We start from the raw sequence: 18,335 nt of genomic DNA on the forward strand, positions 1-18,335 counted from the left end.
TCTCAGCCAAGTCTACAAAGTGAGGATGAAATTATGACATACTCATGTCACAGAAAAGCTGTTCAGTTGTTCTTAGAATCTGTGCTGTGTATAAAGTAGAAGTTTGTTTGGTTTATTTACACCTATAAATGTTGCTTCTAAAAACCCCCCACCCCACCTTTGTGAACAATTGAAAGCACCAGACAAAACGGGAAATCTGCCTCTCTCCATCCCTGGTAATTTTTAATAATTTCTGTGGACCCTTGGCCACTATGCAGTAACAGATGTTATGAATCATGAAACTGGACTGCACAGCACTGAGATGCTAAAATATCATCCTGATGAGTACTGAAACAGCTAAATCCCCCCCAAAAAAACAAAAACAAAAACCCAAACAGACTAAACCCCCAACATTATGGACTTAGAGACAATCCTAAGGCTATTGTAAATCACCACTACCTACTCTGACTCCCCTGAAATTCTGACAGTGTCAACCATCTGAGACTGGTCCTCCTCATGCAGTAATGTGGAGAGTATTATTCTCTACCACAGCTTTTAAAAAAGGCTATTCTCATTCTGACTGCCCTTCTCCATTTTTAACAGGACAATAAGGAAGGAATATACTGTTTCCTGTCTTTTAAATAAAGTATTTTCCTTCAATCTCGTTTTCTTGAAAAAATAGGAATTATAAAGGTAGTTTTAATTTCCACTCTTCTTATTTTCTTGAAAGATAATTCTCTTTTTCATTGAAAATAGAAACAAATAGTTGAAGATGGATCTTCATCCAGAGAAAATATAATTAGAAAGCAGTCTCTTCAAGGAGGAGTGACATTCATCTGTTTGAAGACACAGGATCTTTTAGCATAATTAGAATGGTCTCATTTTACAGCTGAGCACTTTGTGTCTCTGCCCTCCCACCTTTGGGTATTGTATTTCACCATGTTGTCCAATGGCTGCCTAGGAAACACTGAGGCCCAGTTTGCATGTCTCAGTCCTTCCCTTTTGAGCCATTTGTAGTTCTGGATCATTGGGAAGAGCATGCTTTAGATAAGCAAAATTTATTTATTAATCAAAATGGGCAAATCCTTGCTTAAGCAGTTAACGTTCTTCCTACTTCACATCGCCTACAGATTTGAATTACTGGATAATTTCTTGTATCAAATTCTAAAACTGAAGTCTATAGTTCCTTGTAGAAAAATGCTTGTATATTTTCTTCCAGAAATTACTGCAAGTATGAATTTGGTTTTTGTATCTTGCACATGAAGTGTCCCTTTAATGTGTTTTAGATTGCACAATACCAAGTGCAAATTCTTTCTACATTACTGCAGTAATTGTCAGAAACTGCAAACATTGCAATAGCCTGTTGGAGGTGGTAGAAATCTCTTCTTGCATGGAACAGTTAACTTGAATGTGCCCTAGAGGAAATGGAAGGGTCTACATGCTTAGCATTTAAGAAGTTGTTGCAGTGATTATGGACTTAGTTATAGAACTCACAAAACACAGTGTATTTACTCCTATATTTGCCTGTTAATTATACTGTATTTAAGACATTTTCATATGACAAGGTCTTTGTTAAGCAAGGGGTGGGAAAGAGTGAACTGGTAAAAATTGAAACACTTCTACTATTTTAAATAAACCAAGAAAGACTTATTTCAACTGAAACTCTAATCGGAATTAATCAATTAACTCTAACCTTTTCCAAGTTAGAGATTCCATCCAATTATTTTAAATAATTTGCCCATCTAAAGATCTTGCAAAAAAAAAAAATTACTGTCAATCAAAACAATCCAATTACTGTCAATCCAACTGATTTTTCATTACATCTTTATTGTGAAACTGAACAGAAATGGCTGCCAGGGGATTTTAATCTGTTCTAGTGAAGTTTAAACTTCTAAAATAGTATACAGCTATATGGAACTACTTGTTCCATAGAAAGATAAATGTTTTGGTTTCCATTTTAATACCCTAAATCAAGGTTATTCAGTGTCAAGTTTTTCTACACTGTAAGTGTGCGGCTGTAGGACCAAGGCCACACACAACTCTGGAGTACAAGCTGGATATCAGGAGTGTATCTCTGATATCCAAAGGCACTGGAGCTAAAGATACCAGAGTTTAAGTTCTTTTCTTCCAATATGAGTACAGACAGATACTCCAGTTTTTGATTCCCTGTCTGGGAAATTAAAAGCCATCTTTTGTTTCCTCAGATGGAGTCAGTGTATGAGCCAGAAAGCCTCTTCCCAATGTCAGTAATATGAAGCAGTAAATAACTACTAACTGTGCTGCAAAAAGATGAGTATTTCTGTGTCATAAGTAGCCTGGCAGCTATTCAGCTCTACTTCATTAATAACAATAATGATCTACTGTGTTAGAATCTGAAATGTTTTCAAATCTGCCCTCTGCCCCATGAAACTTCAAGATTAGGTCTGGCACAAACAAGAGGCTGCTGCTACAATGCACGAAGAAGTGCAGGAGCCCCAGCTGGTGAGCATTTCATTTATCAGCATTCACCAGTGAAAGACCCTTTTTGTCTGCAGTACATTAGAGCAAGTAGGAAAAACTAATAGCTTTGACTTCAGGAGGCCAGACAGTCTGTAGACAAGCACTGTGCAGATCTCCAGACTGCCCCACGAAGGCTCCTCGGTTCTTGCCCTCAACACTCCTATTATTCCCTGGCAATTGCTGCCAGTTGGCTTGGTAACCATGGACATATTTGAACAGCTGAATTCTTCCCTCAGTTGCACTTGGCACCACCACAGACTTCAGGGGAGCTACAGGGTGTAACTGAGGGCAGAACTTGGCTCTTGGCACCCACTACAAACCAGGTCAAGGCCACCAGTTGCATTTTTACCCTTAATACTTTAATCCATAGCATTAGTGAAAGGAACCTAAAGCATGCACTGTATCACCTTGCCTGGGAAAGCCCTCGGTGTGGCCATAAGAAGATGGTGTGCACGGAGCTGTGTCTGTTGCCAGCCCATTTCTGTGACAGGAGCCCATTTCTCATACCTGCAGCGTGGGCTCGCTGTCACTCGCGCTGCACCGATCACACCGAGCTCAGCCAGCGTCTGGAGCTGTGCTTGAAACGCTGCTTTGTTTTAATCACATGTTTTTATTTCATGAAATAGACCTAAGTATCCTGAAACTAAAGGAGTGTTTTTTCATGCTGCTATAATTTGTGAAATAATGAGACATTTTGGTCTGTTAACTCCTCTTAAGTCTCACCACAATGTTATGCTTTGACTTCATTTGTGGTTACAAAATATTTACTTTTCTCTTTAGCAGATTATATGAAGCTGTGTATTTTGTCTTGGGAGATATATACATATATTTATATATATTTAATCTCAGTAGAAGCTGTTAGTAAAGCTATTTTTGTACTCTGATCTGGTTTTGCATCCTCTTTGAAAATATTTACCAGGATAATGTGGATTTATTTGCTGATGTGGTCTTTTCTCAAAAAAACCTAAAAGTTGACATACTAATAATGTGGATTTTTTTTCACCATGCAGGTCATATGTATACAAATAATTCCTTAGTTGTATGGGGAACAAATTCCCCAAACAATTATTTAGTACTATTAAACCTTCTCTCATTGGAGATTATAAATGGAAGGTGGTATTTTTTAAATTGCCAGAGGGACTTAGGATCATAAGCCTTCTAAAAAGTCAGAGTGAGTTCTTACTAGGTCAAACTCCAGAATAAAGGAGGCAGTACTGTCTACTTAGGATTTAAACAGCAGAACACCTGGACTTACTTCTTTTCCTTTTCCATCAACATCCAGTCATCAAAAACCTGATCATCACTCATGCACCAACTGAGCTGCTATCCAAGTAGAATTCAGACAGTGGAGATCCAATGCAAATCTGAAGGGGTACAGCATTCAGGACACTTCTGATTCCTCATTTGAGCCAGCTGTAGTTACACTACTGCTTATGCAATACGACTATGAAGTAATTAACAATTTAATTAAAAGTTTGTAAGAGGTTATGATATTCTTTGAGAAAAAGAATTGTGTATCTAGTCATGATTCTCTGCCCTGTCACCTCCAGTGACAATTCAAATCTGACCTCCTCAGTGTCTGGGAATGCCCCTTTAGGCAGGTTTTCCATGGTAATTAGAGACCATCTCAGCCAGTTCCTGTCTCTCTTCATGCCCTATCAGCTCAGTGCCTTGATGTCTCCATCAGTGTCATTATCTTGGGGACTTCTCTGGTTTCCTTATGGAGTCCCTGCATTTTCACAGGTAGCTTTTCTCACAGATGGTATTTTCCTAGCTTACACTGAAATGCAGTTTAATGTTCTCACCATAGTGATGTTGCAGACTCCTGGCAGGATCTTAAGTTTTCATGGCTTGTCAGTCTGTTGGCGATCGGCAATTCCTGTCACCTAGCTTACATTTTCTTTCTGCCTGACCTGAAACCCTAGACTTAAGAAAAAGCAGATTTTCAGAAGTCTTTAGGCACCTAAAGAAAGGCACCTTTTTACATTTAAAAGGGACTTAAAGAAATAAGATATCTAATTCCTGTTGACTACCAATGAAAAAGTACTTAAAATATTTAATAACTTCCAACAGTTTAATTAGCTGCTCCCAAGTGTTGTAAAGTTCCTAAAACCACTTTTGGAGATAACAACCTTTCCTTTGAACTTTTACATTTTTTCCAGTTGTGGAAGCAGAGAAAGGACCCAGAAATAAACATGAATTATATACACTTTAAAGTCTCTCTGTATTGGAGAAGCAGGATAAAGGAAGGGTTTGTTGTACTCTGTTTGTGGACCTGTGCTGTTTTTGAATGCCAATTCCAGCTATCGACAATCTGCAACTGGGAATCTTTATGTTAAATATCTTTCTTAAGGAAGAGACTCCAAAAAAAAAGATAATAAATTCAAACTGGGCCTAAACTCTACTTTTTTTGGTGTTTTGGTATGGGTTTTTCTTCCCCAGCACTAAGAGATAACATAAATGCCTGACCTTTGTTTTCATTCTTGTATGGTTTTAAGGCAATTTGGGGAAGGGAGGGAGGGGAGGGAGGAGTGAAAGAGAATTTTTAGTTTATCCACGATACACATCTTGAAGAAAGGTGAATTTAGGAAACAACAGATGCATATGTCTTCCAAACACCTTGGGGTTTTTTGAGTTTTGTGAGACAAAATGTGTTATTGTTGTCTTTGATACCTACTACTTTCTCCTAGTAGAATCCCAGGATTTCTGAGACTTATTTCACACAAGAGCCACAAAAGTTGGACTCAATAAGACAATCTGACACTGCACTTGCACCTCCAGATGACAAAAGTGAGTTTTGCTGAGAAACCTGAATGGTGATTCTAAAACAAAAACTAAAATCTACACTAAAGAACTTGAATAGAAGCACTGAGGTGATCCTACAGTAATCACTTGCATTTTTATCAAAGGCTTTGGGGTCTAGCCAGGGATGAAATCCTACATAGCAATACATATCTAGTGAAAACATGCCCAAAAAAGTCTGGGCTAAGTGAAGCGAAACACTACATGTTCATCCTGCTTTTCAAAGGGTTTAGCCAAGGCTGCCTTTTGCCAGTGAAAATATTCTTGGATGCAAAGAAGAACAGCAGATGCCTCCAAAACTTTTACCATGCAGTGCTCTGTCAGTGTACTCCAGAGGGCAGCATGGTAATGCTGCTGAAATGGTCTACCAACTCATACAAGATTCCTCTGATTTTTTCACATTAAAAATAAACCTTAAATTATTTACTAAGAATTTTACAGAGAGAAGCCATTAAATATATGAAAGCTACATCAGAAGAAATGCTGTTTTGGCTTCTTGGGTAACTAAATAGAGGGATTTATAAGGAGATGAAGTTTAAATTAAAAATATAAAAATAATATTAAATAAAAATGGCTTTCATTGTCTTTAAAAAGTGTTTATTTTTTTGATGATTTTCCTGCTCAGCCTCAATTTTGGATGAGAAAAATGTTAATATACTAACTACAAGTATAATAAATTCTGTAATAAGTGCTTTCTTCAAATTCAAAGTTATATATTAAACCTCTGCTTGATAGTAAATTCCATAATTTTTTAATATCTAAGTAAGGTAATTTTTAAAAAAAATCGAAATTTTTAAGAAGCTTTGCTTCACAAAATGTTCACTGGGCTCTTGGTGCTTCTAGATACTGCGGCCTAAGAAATTATTTGTTTTTGTGATATATATTTAAGATAGATCTTAATGGAAACAGTAGTTCTTTACAGGAGGGAAAAAACCTGCAAAGGGTCAATTACAATATTTGACAAGGTCATATTATTGGAGTAAAATGTGTCTCCCTTATCATGGTCCTTAGTATGTTAGTCTGACAGATAATTAAAAGTGTGCATGTGTATACCTGTAAGAAATATGCAGGTGCCAGAATGCCGAACAACTGAGAATCAATTGCCAGCAGCACAGATTAGAAAACTATTCCTTGAGAATAATATTGTATAAAATTACAAGAAGATCATATTCCAATTGTCTTAAAGAGACTGCAATATGGGGCACTTTTTAGGATTGGCAGGATTGGCCATAAAATGCTGAAATAAAGACCTATTCTATCTGTAGCAGAAGGCCAGCAAGACAATTAGGAATCCCTATATATTCCAACAATATAAAAGCTTATGGTGTGTGATTGTCTTATTATGGATTTTATCAGGGTTTTGTTGAGTGAAGTAGCAATTAAACTAAAGATGCTGTTGCAGAAAGCATTTATTACCCCAGTGCCTACACAGAGCAGACTCTACTGAAAGAGACCATGACTTGCATTTCAGGACATGGTTTAGGCTTTCCCTTCAGTGGTTGTAAAGAATCTGCTATGGGTCTCTCACAAGTGATCTAATGAAGCCAAAAAATCTACTTTTAGGTCAAATGTTTAGAATGTTGAGTCTTATGCCTCAGGGGGCCTGACACAGCAGGGGTCCTTCCCAAGGAATTCTTAGGTCATTTATGATGACTTCAATAATCCAATGTAGTCTTAAAGTCAAAGGAAGCTCTTGGGTTTGATGAGCTTAGAAACAAGCCTCGCAGTCCACAGGTATTATTCATTCTGTAAGTTCTTTCCAGACTAGTTTTGACACAAGAAAACTTCCCAAGGAATTTTGGGGAGGTTATCTTTTCCTGTGTAAGCTTTAACTAATCAGGATCTCTGGAACAAAAATATGCAGATCACTTTTGTGCCAAGGCCTTTCCAGTCCTAACCAATTCCAGGGCGGTACCAACACAGAGCACCCAAAGATGCTGCAACACTTTTACCCACAGTGTCCCCTGTGTAAAGTGTTGCAGCATCTTTGGGTGCTCTGTGTTGGTACAGCCCTGGAATTGCTCAGGACACAAAAGAAGGATGCATTTAAAGAAGGATTAGTCTGGGGAAATCAGTAATTACAATCTGTATTAAGCTGAGAGAAAGGTTGGCTAAAGTGAGTATATTGCAAGGAAAACCACATTTTTGACAGTCTGAAAAGACATAGACACTTCCATGGTATGCTTTTGACAATTTATTAACTTTTTCTGCTAGACCTGACCATAGGCATTGGGATTTTTGGCTGAGTTCTGCTTCAACGTTTATCTGTGTCCTGCAGGTTCAGCAAAGCTGCTTTCATTTCCCTTTGTCCACTTGCTTGCTGTGAAAATAGATTTTAATAGCCCAGACAGGAATTGTAATTTTTGTCACTCAAACTGCATACAACATTTGCTGTCCATGTATAAATATGCATCAACCTGGGCACCTACAGCATTACTTCTCTCTGTAATAATTCATGACTTATTCTTCCATGGGCATCTACAATAATCACAGAGGGCATGTAGACATAAAAAGTATGACAGAGACAAATTGTGAAAAAACAATATGGTAAATATGTATTTAACTGACCCCTTCAGTTAAACAGCAATAAAAATATTCCATTATACAATAAAAGCAACAGTGTGGGTTGTCACAAAGAGTGTCAAGAAAGAAGGCTCCTGAAGGCATAATATTCCCTTCAGACATGAGATCTGTATTCACCTCCTCTCATAAATATTTTTTATTTCACTAAAGAGGACTAACCACTTTTTCTATGCTTTATTTCTCCATGTGTAAAACTCACCCTCTGTCTGTTACACTAAATGAAGGCTGTTTGGGACAGAGGCTGTGTAATTGCACTCTTTGTAGAACCTTGTAGCAGTATTGGCTGATAGCAGCTGGGGCTGCTAAGTGCTGTGTGTGAAACAAACATTCTTGGGTTTGGTTTGATTTCACTGCCAACACTTCAGGCCAGCCCCTAAGCTACTTTAATTTTTAATTAAAGCGCATCAATAATACCCTTTGAATGCTTGCTTCTCTGTTGTTTCCAGCTACATGCTAATTGGTTTTTGTCCCCATTCACACAAAATTTAATTTTCTGGTTGTTATCTAGAGAATTTCCATAGTAATTTTAAGAGCTTTTTTTCCTTGCTGCTGTGGGTATGCTGACTTTTCCCAAAAGACACCTGCTCTAAAGTTAAATCAAATTCTTTGCCACCTTCTTACCCACTTCCCCCATGATTTCCATAGAATAAAAGCATTAGTCATTAAACTGTAATTATCTTTAATTCACTGGTACTTTCCTTGGACCAGCTGCATGAAGGACTGAAAATGGTGCAATGAAAAGACTGAAGCAGACACAGACAGTATCAGAAGAGTGAGCTACACACAGTAATACACAACTGCATGTGCACCACTTAGCCACAACACAATTAACACTCTTGCCCCAAAGAAATTATGATCCAAGGCATTCTGCAAACTTTCAACAAGTGCTCTGTTGTCTGTGGTGCCAACTCTCTCAGGTCCTACCAAGAATCCTACAATGTATGACATCTGCCTAAAATCTCATCTCTGAAAGTTGTAAGTCTGCATGAGAACATCCAGATTCATTTTAGGAGAAAAAAAGGGTTTCTGTCATTGCAAAAAAAAGACTGGAAAACATGACACAAATGTTTCCTTAAGGCTCAGTAAACAGAAAGTGAAGTAAAAAATACCTTTTTAAAAAGTTCTTTCGTTTAAAAATCAATTTTTTAAAACTTAAGGGTAAGCCTGATGATGTTTTAGTACTTCAGGTTGACAGAATGATCAGTGGGACTATTCACAGGGTATAAAGATAAAAATGTGCAAAAGATCTTTGTCAGATCTGGGCCTACAGCCAGCCTCTCACTCCCCAAGAGCATGTCATATGGCACTGCTTCTAAATTTGGCTCAACTTTGTTTTGGTGAGTGCAAAATTTGTCTAGATCCAAAGCTTGTTCTGCATCTACCATTTAAAGCCTTTTCATCCCATGTAGAAACTCCAAATAAATAAAATTTACAAAGAAGCTTTTATCTGGCTGTAGATGTGTTTATAAGTAAGAGTGAAAGCAAAACAACACTGGGCAGGGATCCAGAGGCTGATACCTGAGCTATAAACTACCACTGAGCACAGTATTTAGTAAATTAAGTAAAAATACCTACCTCAGTTTCACTGCCTGAAGTCAGATAGCATCCTCCCCTTCTTGCCTTGATTGAAGTTTGCCCCAGGGAATCAAGATAAATGCAATGGCAGAAATTGAAAGGGATCATTTCCTTCCTCTCCAACATTTTCCATGTAATGTTGGCAGCTCAATCTGCAAAGTTTCAGTTAACAAAAGAAATCTTTGACAATGACCTGTGTCTCCTATTGCAGCCCCATCTTCTCCTTTACAACTGTTTATGCTGAATCACTTTTTATTTGCCACCTGGAAAAAGCCAATGCCCAAGATATGGATACGCTGTGCATGCAGCACCTCCCTTAAAGCCTTACAAACTCCAGAAAACTCAGAAAAAAAAAGTGGAGTTTGCTTATCTCTCAATAAAAGCACAAAATGTAATGACAAAAACAAAAACTACTGCCAGGCAGAAAAGGGTTCTTGACTTACTAAACCACAGGATATCACATAAACAATGCCCCTCCTCCATCCCTTCCTAAGGGATTCCTCCTTCTGTGAACACATTTTGTCAGAACAGAGGGCGAATGTCACCTGAGGGAAGGCCCCTGTGCAGCCACCTGAGGGAAAACTCTTGTCACCTGAGGGAAAAAATGCTGTCACCTGAAGGAAACCTGTCACCTGAGGGAAAGCTCCTCTCCTGTCACCTGAGGGAAAAATCCTGTGCTGTCACCTGAGGGAAGGCTCCTGTTCTGTCACCTGAGGGAAAACTGCTGTGAGTGAGGGAAAACTGCTGTCACACAAGGGAAAACTGCTGCCACTGAGGGAAAACTCTTGTCACCTGAGGCATGTGGTGGAGGGCAGGGAGAGAAACACTCCTGGCAGGCCACATTCCCCATAAGTTTCTGAAATATTTGTACAACTTGGTGTCTCCTCTAAATGATGGAGTAAAGCAGAGGCAGGGAGGATATAGAAAGGGGATGTATTGTCAAAAAGAAAATGGCATTCCGAAGCTCAGAAACCAGAAGTGGAGCTGCAAGGCCTTGGAATGCAGTATGCTCTCCTGGACAAAAATCAGCAGGGCCTCAGCAGCCCAAGGGACATTTTTGGGATAGCAGTGAGTCTTTTGAGGGTTTAATGGTGATAGAGCCAGATTTCAGACATCTTTCTTCTTTACTGCACAGTCCCCAGGGCTGGAGGGCAGCTGTGGGATGGGATCCAGGGCAGGGCTGGGGGCTGTGAATGTTGGTAAAAGCTGTGTGGGCTCCTGGGTAAGGTGGGACTGCTGAGGCTGCACAGACACTCCTCCAGCCTCCACAAAAATCTCTGCTTAAATTTTAAGATGCAGTTTTGAACTTCAGCCACGTGATGGCCACATTTAAAAATTCCATTCCTAACAATGCTGGTGGTGTAGTGGCTGAGATAATGAGACCAACATGGATGTGGTCAGAAAACCCTCTAGGCAGCCCCACACAGGAGGATGTTTGTTTGTGTAAATATTTTATACACAATACACAATTTTGATTGTGTAAATACTTACTTCAATACCTCTTTGAAACAACTTTATAATGAAACATGGAGAAGAGGCAAAGGTTTTATAGTTGAGGTGGCATTGTGAGTTTAATGCTCTGGCCTGTGGTGGCATCTAGAGCCTCAGCTCTCACATTAGCTGAGCCATAACCCCTCAGAGGCTTGGAATAAATGTAGCTTTTTCTATGTAGACTTGTACACAACATAATAATATCAAAATAGAAATGTTATAATGACGTTATAGCAATATAAGAATAGAAATATTATTTTACACAGTTTGTGGAAGAACTAGCCATGGTGTGGGACAGTGATTAGCCAACCCACCTCCTAATTTTAATATTGAAAGAAATCACACTAGCATATATTTTGAAGTTTGTAAAATTTTTAGATTTATAAAGAAATATGGAAGTCTAATGGTAGTTTCAAATAGAAAAAGGAAAGACATTCCATGTGGAAAGTGGGTGCAAAATTGGCATTCTGAAATTTTTCAGATTTAATTTCTTATTAAATAAAACATTAGATAAATCCAAACTATTTTCTTGGCTCTAGCAAATTTATGCTTTGAGCCTTTGATTGAACCCTAAACTATTCTGGCTGAATGGCTCACAGTCTGAGGCTTTTACCTGCAGACCTGCAGTGCTTTTGACCTTTTATTTATTTTGAAAGTATTAACCTTCAAATGATTCAAGAATATAATCTTAATAGATGCAATTTCCTCTTGCAAATTTCTTCTGACATGGCACATAAAAATGTTGTGGGACTAACTGTCATTGTTTGTACCAAAGTTCTTTTACTCCTACCATAACTTCAGGATTACAAGGGCTCATTAGCAGGATAATGGCAGTGTTACTTCAAACAGCATGGTTCCTTTTAATTGTCTTGAGACAATCTGACCTTCTTTTAAAAGGAAATCAAATAAGTTTATTGTTGCCAAAAGATCTTGGGAAATAAAAGGAAAAGAGGCTGCAATAGTACTGATTTTTAAAAAATTGAACAAAAAACCCCATATATGTGACTGCTAAAATTTGATAAGATCTGGGAAATTTTAAAAAAAAATCATTCCTCTTTGGATTACTTTAAAGTTTCTTGTGGTATTTTTAGACTTTGGAATATTTCTTTTAAACTTACTACAAAAAGTCTGTTCAATATTTTTTTTTCACCAGAAGGTTGATTATCAAAGACTTTGAGACAGTCTCCTGAAAAAAGATCTAAAAAAGTTAAAAACGTGGAGGAAAACTACAACTTAATTTGTAGTGCTTCAGAAGTGTGGGGCTGGAATTTGGTTTTATGAAAAGCTGATTCATTTGGCTGAATTCTTCTGTTCAACTCCATGTGTATGTCAAGTGATGGACAAGAAGAGCTACTTATTGTTCATTCCTAAATTTTAATCTCTTTGAGTCTTTGATCAATATAATCAAAAATAATCTGTCTTCACTTTGGCCACTTTGAGTTCTAGTAGTTGCTCATACTTAATAATGAAGAAAAAGAAAACATGCTGCAATTATTACTAACCTTTGCTTTCTTCTTTCACTCCTTTTTTCCCTTTCCTCACCCTCCAGTGTGACTGTGGCATTGAATACAGCTGAGACAGAGCTGGTTCCAAACTCTGGTACTTATTTTTGGTTCATTAATTTTTGGCAAAGAGGGGGCACTTAATAGTCTGACATTCCCAGCAAGGTGGTGATTGATCAAAAGTCACCACAGTCAATGTTGTTATTTTTTCCAAATTTGTAAGTGTGTTATTCCCTAGGAGCCCACAAAAACAAAGCAATTAGTCTGGCTTGACAGGAATGATGGTGGCTAAACCAGCATCAGAAGTGAAGGCATTCCATGGGATTACCTTTTCCCTATCTAAAGTCTGCTGCAGCCTGATTTACAAAATGACAAGGTAATGTGTACTTTATTTAAAGTGCATTATCTGCATTATGCCAGGTGCACCCTTCAGGAATGTGACATTGTTAAATGAGATTTCCACACACCTACAGGAATGTGCAGACACTGTTAGCCTAGTAAACACACAATCTTTTATCAATGACACCCTGTCTCTCCCTCTCCATTTCTTCCTGTTTGTGTTGTGTGTCTGTGTCAGCCTTGTTCTGAGCCAGTGCTGTCAGGTGAGCTCTCCAGAGTCTGCTCAGCTGGAGCTGGGAATACCAGCCAGAAATAGCCAGCCCTGCTCAGATGCCCCTGCAGTCAGTAAGTGCCTGTGGAAGGTGCACACAGCTGTTGGCTGCTGGGATTGAGCTTCTCCACTGGAGATGAAGTTGTAACTGCTTTGGGACAGTGGGAGGCTGGCAGCTCTTGAGAGGCTGATTAGTGAGGATCTGGGTGGTAAATTCAAATATTCAGGTGCTAATCCAACCTTAAGCCGCTGAGCTACTGGGTACTTTTATGTAGCCAGTACCTTTCCTGTGACTTGATTTCCCCAACTCTGAAGTAGAATTATGCTGCTCCTGATTTGGAAAGATTAGACATTATAAACAAAAACCATTATTGCTCTGATTGACAGGGAAAATACCCCAGTGGATTGATTTAGGATTTCATAATGTTGGTAATACACTCCTGAATAAGGTTATGTTGCAGCTATTCAGTGGGTGACACCTTGGCGCAAACAAGGCTTATGTGGGACTGGTGAAATTGATAATATAAATTTGCTTCATACACATTTCAGTAATTCCACTTTGAATCTGTGGAAGATTCTCTGTGGGTGTTGATTGGGTCGAGAATATTGGACCCCTGCCAAAACTCTGGCAGAACTTATTTTCCTTCATTTGGACATGTACAACAACTCAGAAAATTGAGAATGTCCATTTTGGTCTTATCTCAGAAGGTTTAGTGTCTCCTTAATTCTGATAACTGTATTTGGAGAATATGAGGATTTGAATGAGCCCTGAGAAACCGTGCCTCCAGGGTTAATGAAAGGAGTTAATGAGTGTGGTCTGGTACCCAGCAAAGCACTTCTGGATTGCTTGCTGCAGCTGGTAGACTTCCAGGAGGTGCAAGAAAAAGGAAAACTCAACTTTGTTTAGGAACACAGTTGGATGTCAAAGGCATGAGAGCCTGGAATTTCTGTCCGAGTTTTCCTGCATAGTGATAACGCAGCAGGACATTGCTTTCTTTGGATGTCAATGTCTGACTCATTCTTGTCTGAGCCTTAGTAAAGCTGAATAATTGGTGCTTCAGAGAAGCAGGGAGCTAAAAGTTGTCTGCTGAGGTTTGATCTTGAAGGGAGTGAAAGACTGTATGTGTATTATTTGAACTTTAGGAAGAAATGAAAAAAATATTATCTATCTGTAGTGTTGAGTCATCTTAGCCTGGCAAGTGTTAGGAGCTGCTTAGGTCAGCTGAAAGATTGGGAAGGAAAATACTGACTCAAGAATTTTCCTGTGTCAGCAGAGGGTCTCTGCTGCATTATGGGCTGGAATTTAGAAGTGGAGATCTAAAGGAGAGCATTATAAACAGCAGCTGCCTTAAAAACAGCCTCATTCCTTTGCTTCCGACAATTGCATGAAGTCATAGGGAATCCTACCGTAGCTATCCCTTCAAATTTTTCAACAAACAATATTCACACCTCTGTTATTTTCTAGCCTAGTTACATTACTTAGTGCTTGTTTTAGAAAAGCTTGGTTATATATTCTTTTCTTAAATTGGCTTTGTCTCAAGCACAAATTTCAAATGCATCCAAGTGATTTGTAAGCCTAATCTGACTGAATCACTCCTGAAAGTTAGACCTGACATTTTTACAAGTTTTATTTGTGGGCTATTGCTAAAATGAATCTGAACATATTTTTTCAACTTCTTTGGCTGAAGGTCTCAAGAACCTTGTGGACTTCTTAACAAATAATTCCATTCTAAGTGTGAAAATAGTAGTTCACCTGCCCCTCATAGGATGACAGCAGTATGGCTTCCCCTTGGTGGTGGGAAAAGTTTGGGAGTGCTTTCACAAAAAATTTGGAAAAGGCTTCAGCTGGGGCTCTCAAGGCTTCACTTACTGCATGTTCTACTGTAATTCCTGTGAGGTCCACTGACTAAGACCTTTGCCCTGGGCCTTGAACACAATTTGGTGTGTGCCTGAACACTTTGTTGCATTATAAAAAAGTCTCCAAGTGACAACTACTTCAGTGTCCTTTTTGCTTTTTGCCTTCCCCCTGAAATAGAAGACACACCATGTTCCATTGCTTCTTCCAGCTATACATGCTGCATCTTCAGCATGCCAAGATCTGCTCTATTAAGAGTTGTAAATAGCTCAGCTGTGGGAGGATTTTCTTTACCTATGCTATGAAATGGTTTGTCTTCTATCAGTTCTTTGCATGAAGTGAAAGAAATAAAGATTTACAGAAAAACATGTTCTCTTTGGATTGCACCAGAAAATCTTTCTTTCAAACAAGGGATACAATGAAATTTCTACCAGGTTCCTTTCTCCTCCCTTCTTCTTTAGCCTATTATGTATCCAGGGGATGAAAACAGCCTGTCACTGGCAAGACTTGTCCATAGAAGGTCACACTTAAAGCCTTGAGACTGTAATTATTTTGTCTCCTTGCTCTCCAACACTGCCATGTGAATGAGGTCATGGTATTAAGTGATTCTAGCTGCTTAATATCTTCACTTTATGTCCTAAAGGATTTCTGGCACTTGAGCACTGTGTTTGGGGACTATTAGATAGGAATATTTTGTTGAGAATTTACTGACATTGTTGAATTTATATCCTTTTGTGTTTCCCATCTTTAAGTTATTATTTCCTCCCAATAATACAAATGATCCAAATGTCAAGATTCTGATTCTGTGTATTCTGCAATGAGTGTGGGGGGCAGAAATCCCAACTCATTGATTTCAATTCAAAAAGGCAATAACCTCTTCTAAAAGCTGTGTTATCTCAGTCAGATTCCAGTGCAGAAAAATTAATCTAGGAACTTAAACTTTTCTTCTGCCACTGTGCTTAATATTTCTTTCTTTTTTCTCTAAAGTGTCAGGAAGTGGTGCCGAGTTGGCAGCAGTATATACCATCCCAGAGGAGGCTGTAAAGTAAGTGTTAGAAATGTTGAGTCCTGTCTATAAAAATGAGTTTTACTGAACTCTAAAAAAGTAGTAACAGAACTGCCTCTTCTAGCAGTTTTTGTGGCTATTAATAGATGTTAGTGCATTAATTATGTTCCAATGGAGATTTAAATTCTAATCCAAACTCTCCATCCAAATTGAATGCTTTTTTAACCTTAGCATTATCTGATAAAATTTCTGTCAACTCCTGTATGTAGAATGAAATTTACCACTGTATAAATAAGTAGGCTTGTGGGAATGATTCTTGATTCATATAACTAAATATTGAGGAGGAGACCTCTTTTTGATGGAGAGCTTGCCTTGAAGATTCATGTTTCAATTCATCTGTTCACTTGTTTCACCACAGAAGTTATTGAAATTGAGGTATCTCATACAGTAGAATGAATTTAAGAGACTGTTAAAAATATGGCCCTTCATCAGAATATCAGAATTATTTCTTGCTATTCCTTCAAAACAGAAATTTTATTATTTAAATAGTTACACTGCTTCTAATCCTCATGCAACATAATTGTCAATGTGATGGTGCTAATATTAACAGAGTAATTTAACTTATTGAAGGGAATATAGTATCTGTCAGGAGTATTTCAGCCTTTGCTGCAGTTCTGGTATAGAGGAATTGAGAATTTTTCCTTTTATGAAGACATAATTTCATTTTAAAGGAACATCTACTTTTTGAATATCATTATATTCATGAGAATTATTGCTTTAAAATCCATTTCCAGCATTGTTGTGCCCTCCCAAGCTTATTGTCAGTATTTTGCAGTTTTTCTGAGGGTTCAAAATGCCACAGGAGGACAGATGACACATTTCAGTCTACCCTTACCATCTAATGTGTTACTTTCTGGTCTCAGGTTGCTTTTCCTTGAGCAGTTGGGCACTATCAGTTGTCGGTTTCCCCTCTATTGTTTCTTTGCTGCAGAAGCTCAGCAAGTGGGAGATGAGAGAACGACCGTGCTGCCTCTGCTTGGGGAGCAGGAGAACTCCGATAGGGATATAAATTATTGGAAGAGTGTCCATCTCAGGAATTGCAGACAGACAGAGCAGCTCTGAGGAAATACAAACTGTCAAACACAATTTGTTTCTGTTGAGGCTTGAATAACAGCAGAAGAGAAAAGGGGCAAAGCACACTGGAGTCACTGTATGTAAGTATTCTCAAATACATTGTTGAATTTACCTGATGAACAGATTACCACATGCATTTCTACACACTACTTTTCATCTTTGAAGAATGAAAATTGCATTTCATTTAATGTGATGCATGAGCACAATATTTCTTTGCTGTTCTCTAAATATGTAGAATATTTTTTATGAAGAATGGAATTTGAAGTATTTGTTGAGGAGAAAACACTTTTGTTATGCCTTCCAAGGAAATGCTACTGTTTTAAACTGAGCATCAGTATATACTCAGTTTAAAACAGTAGCATTTCCTTGGAAGGCATAACAAAAGTGTTTCTCTATGATGAGTGTTCAATACCTTTTAAAGGGACATACTTATAAACCACTAATCATCATATTTAAGACTGGATGTCCATAATTTCTATTTATGGAACTGTTTATATTTCTACTGTTTTCTTCAAGAGCCAGTTTACGGGAGGGTGTTAATAGCAATAATTTACCTGCATTTACACATGAGCAAACCCAGTGAAAAAAACTGGCAACCTGGAATGAGTATGCATAGAGTTTATGACAGTCCAAGACAAACTGGGGTTTTTTTTAAGGAAAAGTTCTTATTTCCTTTGATTCTCTGCAGAAATGTAGGGGTTGGGTGTGTGAGAATGTGTGTGTGTGTTTGTGATAACAAAAGAAAAGTAATTTTGAGAGTTATCAAAAACTTTAGGGGAGCAGTTTTGAACAGAACAAATCAACTCCAGCCAATGGAAGATTAAGAGACCTAATTAAGATTAGGTTGCACTGTATTGTACACTCAGACTGCTATGACACATGGAATAAAAGAGGATCCTTTGGAATTTCTGAAACCTGGTTATTAACCTGCAATTATTTCTCATTATGTTTTCCACACACTGTCTATTAGCAGCAGATTCAAAGCTCATGTGCCTTCCATAGCAACAGCACTTCAGGTTTTTAGAACATTTATGTGGCACTGCAACAGGCTAGATTTTTTCACGTTTTATAAACTGATTAAGATGCCTTTTGGAAGTGAAAAAGAGGGATATAAGTTTGCATGGATCTGTCTTCTCTGAAAGACTTTGATTTGACTGTCACTTGTCAGAGGCTCTAGATAAAGAGTGATTCCTGTAACTAAACATTTTCCACAGAACTTACCTAAAACTCTGTCCTGAGCTCAGTATAAGCAATGATAGAAGGGTGGCCAGTAATTCACCGAGGAATCAATACCCATTT

The 18,335-nt window shown here is 38.1% G+C and overlaps 1 long non-coding RNA gene across 1 annotated transcript; it reads left to right on the plus strand.

The window, feature by feature from the left end:
* Window positions 1-12,688: 12,688 nt before the first annotated feature.
* On the plus strand, window positions 12,689-17,110 carry LOC139601998 (uncharacterized). The gene is made up of 3 exons (XR_011683087.1): window positions 12,689-12,807; window positions 15,884-15,941; window positions 16,894-17,110. It is a non-coding gene; the product is annotated as an uncharacterized lncRNA (long non-coding RNA).
* Window positions 17,111-18,335: the final 1,225 nt, after the last annotated feature.

The sequence above is a fragment of the Agelaius tricolor genome, unplaced genomic scaffold (genome assembly GCF_023055355.1).
Source record: "Agelaius tricolor isolate 1412-34295 unplaced genomic scaffold, bAgeTri1.0.p SCAF_32, whole genome shotgun sequence".
Taxonomy (NCBI): domain Eukaryota; kingdom Metazoa; phylum Chordata; class Aves; order Passeriformes; family Icteridae; genus Agelaius; species Agelaius tricolor.